The following is a 5,934-nucleotide window of genomic DNA, read 5'->3' on the forward strand; positions in this document are numbered from 1 at the left end:
GCAAGTCCAGGGAGTTCCAAAATGGTGGCTATATAAGTAGAAACTACACTGACACTCTCCCAGGACGAAACTGGAATTACAAATAAAATACAGAGAAGCCATCCTGAATAATCAACTGAAGACTAGCTGGAGAGAACCTTTATAACCAAGGACTGAAAGTGGAGACATAGAGACTGGTAGGAAGTGCAGAGGTGCAAAAGGGCTGGCTTGGCTCCCACAGATAGCAGCTGAAGTTCCAGAGGGATATCTCAGCAGTGTGTGTGTGTGTGTGGGGGGGGGGTTCCCATTGAGAAATAAAACCCAACCTGGGCTTCCCAGCCCAGAGCACCAGAACTGAGAAAGGTGCCCACAAAACATCTGGCTGTGAAAAGCAGAAGGGGTGCTGTCTGTGAGGGAGAGATGGCTGGAAATGAAGGCACCCTCATAAAGGGTCAGCACACAAGTTCATGTGCACTCACTCACCTTGGACTCCAGCAGAGGGAGGGCAGAGTGGACTAGAGCTATGTGAGCAGAATCCAGGATTGGGGGCATTGGGGTTAGAGCTTGGAAGGCAGTACCCTGGTTTCCTGTGCTGAGTCATTCCCTCAAACTGCAGAGGACATTTTCTCCATCAGACCTTTACCATCCAGGCAGCTTTGCCTGAAAGGGGGAAGTAATTGCCCCACCCTGTGGTCAATAGCCTGAAGCTAATCAAGACTGAATAACAATCAGACAGAACACAAGCAGAGGCAGATCTCCGGAGGGTTTGATTCTTTGCCTGATCTCCTTCTGGGCCTGGAGCTGGGACAGGCAAACCTGAGTGCACACCTTGGTTCTTTCCAAAGGCACCCAGCAGAGGAAGCCACAAGCTGTGAATTGCTGATAGACCCAAACAGGGTACACAGGGCATCACAAACAGTATCTGACATTGTCCTGCATTAGAGTTTGGGAAGCATAGAAGATCTACCTAATAGAAGATCTACATAGTCACAAACCCAAATAAGCAGCCAAAATGGGGAGATAAAAAACAAGCCCAAAATGAAAGAACAAGAGAATTCACCAGAAAACGAGCTAAATGAAATGGAGATAAGAAATTTATCAAATATTGAGAGTTCAGAATAATGATTACAAGTATGCTCAACAGCATGAGAAAAGATCTAGAAACTATGAAAAAAACAGTCAGAAATGAAGAGTGACATAGCACTAATAAAGAACACATTGGAAGAAATACACATCAGATTAGAGGAAGCCAAGTATCAGAACAATGAATTAGAAGACAGGGTAGAAAAAAATCACTCAATCAGACAACCAAACAGAAAAAGCAATTAAAAAACAGAAGGACAACTTAAGGGAGCTATGGCACAATATGAAACATAACAATATTCGCATCATGGGAGTACCATAATGGGAAGAAAGTGAACAGGGGATAGAGAACATGTTTGAAGAAATAATGTCAGAAATCTTCCCTAACCTGGTGAAGGAAAAAGTCACACAAGTTCAGGTGGCACAGAGAGTCCCAAGAAACAAGATCCCAAATAGGCCCATGCCCAGATACAACATAATTAAAATACCAAAAATTAAAGACAAAAGAGAGAATCTTAAAGGCAACAAGAGAAAAGCAATTTGTTACCTAAAGGAGCTCCCATAAGGCTGTCAGCTGATTTTTAATCAGAAACTCTTCAGGCCAAAGGGAATGGCATGAAGTATTCAAAGTAGTGAAAAGCAAGGATCTGAAACCAAGATTAATATATCAAGCAAGGCTATCATTCAAAATAGATGCTGAAATAAAGAGCTCCCCAGACCAAAAAAAACCCAAAAAACAAAACTAAAGGAATTTATCATCACTAAACCAGCACTGCAAGAAATGCTAAAGGGACTACTGTAATGAGAAGAAGAAATATATAGAGAGAAACATAGGAATAAAGAATTAAGATGGCAAGGCTGCACTTGTGTACAGAACGAAGTCGTAGTGGCCATGGCAGGTGAAAAGGCAACAGGATCATGACCTCGGGTGCAGGTATCACCCCCAGTTCAGTAAAGCCCCAAGGCCTTCATCATGGACTTCCAACATTGCCCTGGAGGCAAGACCAGGAGTGGGGGCATGGCCTCCTTTTCTGAGAGCAAGAGGGACTGGTGGGAGCGCCTCTGGCAGCTGGCCCTGGAGACCATCAACATCAACAAGGACTCTTATTTCATGAAGAACCACCTGGGCTTGTATGAATGCAAGCTGTGCCTGACACTCTACAACAATGAGGGAGCTACCTCATGCACATCCAGGGGAAAAAAACACCAGACCAACTTGGCCCAGCGAGCAGCCAAGGAGGCTAAGGAGGCCCCCGCCCAGCCAGCAGTGGAGAAGGTCAAGGTGGAAGTGAAGAAGTTTGTGAAGATCGGCAGCCTGGGCTATAAAGTAACCAAGCAGAGGGACACAGAGATGGGCCAGCAGAGCCTCCTCTTCCAGATCGACTATCCTGAGATCGCTGACAGTATCATGCCACGCCACTTCTTCATGTCTGCCTACAAGCAGAGGATTGAGCCCCCAGAGAGACGCTGCTGATGGTTGCTGAACCCTACGAGATCATTGCCTTCAAGGTGCCAAGCAGAGAGATTGATAAGGCCAATGGCAAGTTTTAGACTCACTGGAACTGGGAAACCAAGCAGTTCTTCCTTCAGTTCCACTTTAAGATGGAAAAGCCTCCTGCCCCGCCAAGCCTCCCTGCTGGGCCTCCTGGGGTGAAGCGGCCACCACCCCCACTGAGAATGGTTTGCCCCCACCCCCACCTGGAGGCCTGCCTCTGCCCCCCATGCCACCCAGTGGGCCTATACCTGCTGGGCCCCTGGGCCCTCCCCAGCTGCCCCTCCACCCTCCAGCACCAGTGGTCCACCCACCAACATCTGGGGTTCATCCTCCTGCTCTCGGGGTTCACCATCCAGCCCCAGGAATCCATCCTCCAGCCCCAGGTGTCCAACCTCCCCTGTCTGCTGGAGTCCACCCCCAGCCACCTGGGGTACACCCCCTCCTCCAGGGATTCATCCTCCAGCTCCTGGGGTTCATCCCCAGCCTCCTGAAGTTCATCTCTCCAATCTTAGGGTCACCCCCCCCCCCGCTCCCATGCCCCCAATGATGAGACCCCTGCTGCCCTCCCTGGGCCCTGGAAACATTCCACCCCCTCCCACAGCCAACTGAAAAACCACCCCCTCTCATTGCAAGTCTACTTTCCTGTCTTTTCTCCCTGATCAAAATTTGGTGTTTTTGTAAAGAGCTATGCCATGTCCCTAGATCTCATTAAACAGCCTTCTCTGGGGAAAAAAAAAGAAAGAAAGAAATACCTATCAATAATAGCCTCAAATGTAAATAGATTAAATGTTCCAATCAAAAGATATTGGGTAGATAAATGGATATGAAAACATGACCCAATTATACGCTGTCTACAAGAGACCCACCTCAAAATGAAAGACGCACACACCATGAAAGTGAAGGGATGGAAAAAAATTTTTCATGCAAATGGAAATGAACAAAAGCTGAGGTAGCAATACTCATATCTGACAAAATAGACTTCAAAATGAAGGCCATCACAAGAGACAATAAAGGTCACTACATAATACTAAAGGAATCAATCCAACAAGACGATATAACCCTGGTAAACATATATGCACTGAATATTCGAGCAGCCAAGTCTAAAAAACAAACAAACAAACAAACAAACAAACAAAAAACAAAACTTCTAGAGAGAGCTCAACAGCAATACAGTCATTGTAGGGAACTTCACTGGATAGGTCTTCCAGACAAAAAATTAACAAGAAAACAGTGACTCTAATGATATACTAGGAAACAGTGACTCTAAATGAAAAGGTCAGATGGATTTAACTGACCTTTATAGAACATTTTACCCCAAAGCTGCAGAATATACATTCTTCTCAAGTGCACATGGGTGATTCTCAAAGATAGACCACATGTTAGGACACAAAACAAGTCTCTATAAGTTCATGAAGACTGAAATTATATCAAGCATCTTCTCAGATCACAATGGAATGAACTTAGAAATCAACTACAGGAAAAATACTCAAAAACATTCAAACATATGGATGCTAAGTAGCATGTTATTAAACAATGAATGGATTACCAATGGGGTCAAGAAATAAATAAAAAACTTCCTGGTAACAAATGAAAATCAACACACAACAACCCCAAATCTATGAGACACAGCAAAAGCAGTCCTGAGAGGGAAATTCATAGCACTTACAAGCCTACTTGAAAAAACAAGAAAAATTAATAATAAACTATTTAACCCAACAATTTAAAGACTTAGAATGACAAGAAATGTCCAGAGTACACAGAACAAAGAAAATAACAAAGATTAGAGCATAAATAAATGATATAGAGTAAAAAAAATACAAAAAAAATCAATGAAACCAAGAGCTCATTCTTTGAAAAGATAAACAATTTGATGAACCATTAGCAAGAATCACTAAGAAACAAAGAGAGAGGACCCAAATAAGTAAAATCAGAAAAAAAAGCAGTGAAGTAACAACTGACACTGCAGAAATACAAAGGATTATTTTAAAAAATACTATGAATAGCTATATGCCAACAAGCTGGAAAATGTGGAGGAAATAGACAAATTCCTAGAAAAATACACTCCTCTAAGTCTAAATCAGGAAGAATCAGAAAACCTGAAGAGACCAATAACAACTGAGGAAATAGAAACAGTAATCAAAAAACTCCCAGCAAAGAAAAGCCCTGGCCTGGAAGGTGCCACAGGGGAGTTTTACCAAACATTCAAAGAACTATCACCTACACTTCTCAAAATACTCCCAAAAACCCAAGAGGAAGGAACATGTCCAAGCTCTTTTTATGAGGCCATCATTATCCTAATTCCAAAACCAGATAAAGACACTATAACCAAAGAATTATGGGCCAATATCTCTGATGAACCTAGATACTAAAATCCTCAACAAAATTTTAGTAAATAGGATCCAGCAATACATTAAAAAGTTTATACACCATGACCAGGCAAGATTTATTACAGGAATGCAAGGCTGGTATAATATGCACAAATCAATGAACCCGACACATTACAATGACAAATTGAAAGACAAAAATCACATGATCATATCAATAGATGCAGAAAAAGCATTAGACAATATCCAACACCCATTTTTAGATGTTTCTTTTGATAATATTGTCTATCTTGACACCAATTTCATATTATCTTAATTACACTATTCTGTTCCACTGATCAATTTATCTATGATGATGCCATTACAGTCTCTTAATTGCTAAAGTTTTATAAGAAATATTGAATAAGGTAATGTGAATTCTTTGTTCCTATTTTTCAAATTTGTTTTGGTTTTCCTAGCTTCTTTACATTTCCATATGAATTTTAAAATCAGCTTGTCGGTTTCTGTAAAACAATATTTATAAAACGGATTTTGATTGGGAATAATTTTTTTCTATTGATTAATTTGGGGGTAATCTGACATATTAACTATATGGTGTCATCTGACCCATTACACTGGCAAATCACTCCATTTACTTAGGTAGTTTTAAGTGTACAGATTTTATACATTTCTCTAGACTTATTCCTATGTATATCACATTTTTATGCCATTTTAAATGGAATTAAAAAATTCAATAGCTAATTGTTCATTGGTAATAGATAGAAACTAGAGGCCTGGTGTACGGATTTGTGCACCGGTGGGGTCCCTTGGTCTGGCCTGTGGGGATCAGGCCAAAACCAGCTCTCTGGCATCCTCTGAGGGATCCCAGATTGCAAGAGGGTGCAGACCAGGCTGAGGGACCCCACTGGTACACGATTGGGGCTGGGGAGGGACTGTGGGAGGGCTCCAGGGTGTGTCTGCCCCATCTTGTCCAGTCCCAAAGGCCGGACCCCAGCAGCAAGCTAACCTACTGATCACAGCATCTGCTCCCTGGTGGTCAATGCGTGTCATAGC

The 5,934-nt window shown here is 42.5% G+C and overlaps 1 pseudogene; it reads left to right on the forward strand.

Annotated features, from left to right (window-relative positions):
* Positions 1-1,991: 1,991 nt before the first annotated feature.
* LOC102425223 lies at positions 1,992-3,104 on the forward strand (annotated as a pseudogene).
* The last annotated feature ends 2,830 nt before the right edge of the window (positions 3,105-5,934 follow it).

Source organism: Myotis lucifugus, unplaced genomic scaffold (genome assembly GCF_000147115.1).
Source record: "Myotis lucifugus unplaced genomic scaffold, Myoluc2.0 scaffold_29, whole genome shotgun sequence".
NCBI lineage: Eukaryota > Metazoa > Chordata > Mammalia > Chiroptera > Vespertilionidae > Myotis > Myotis lucifugus.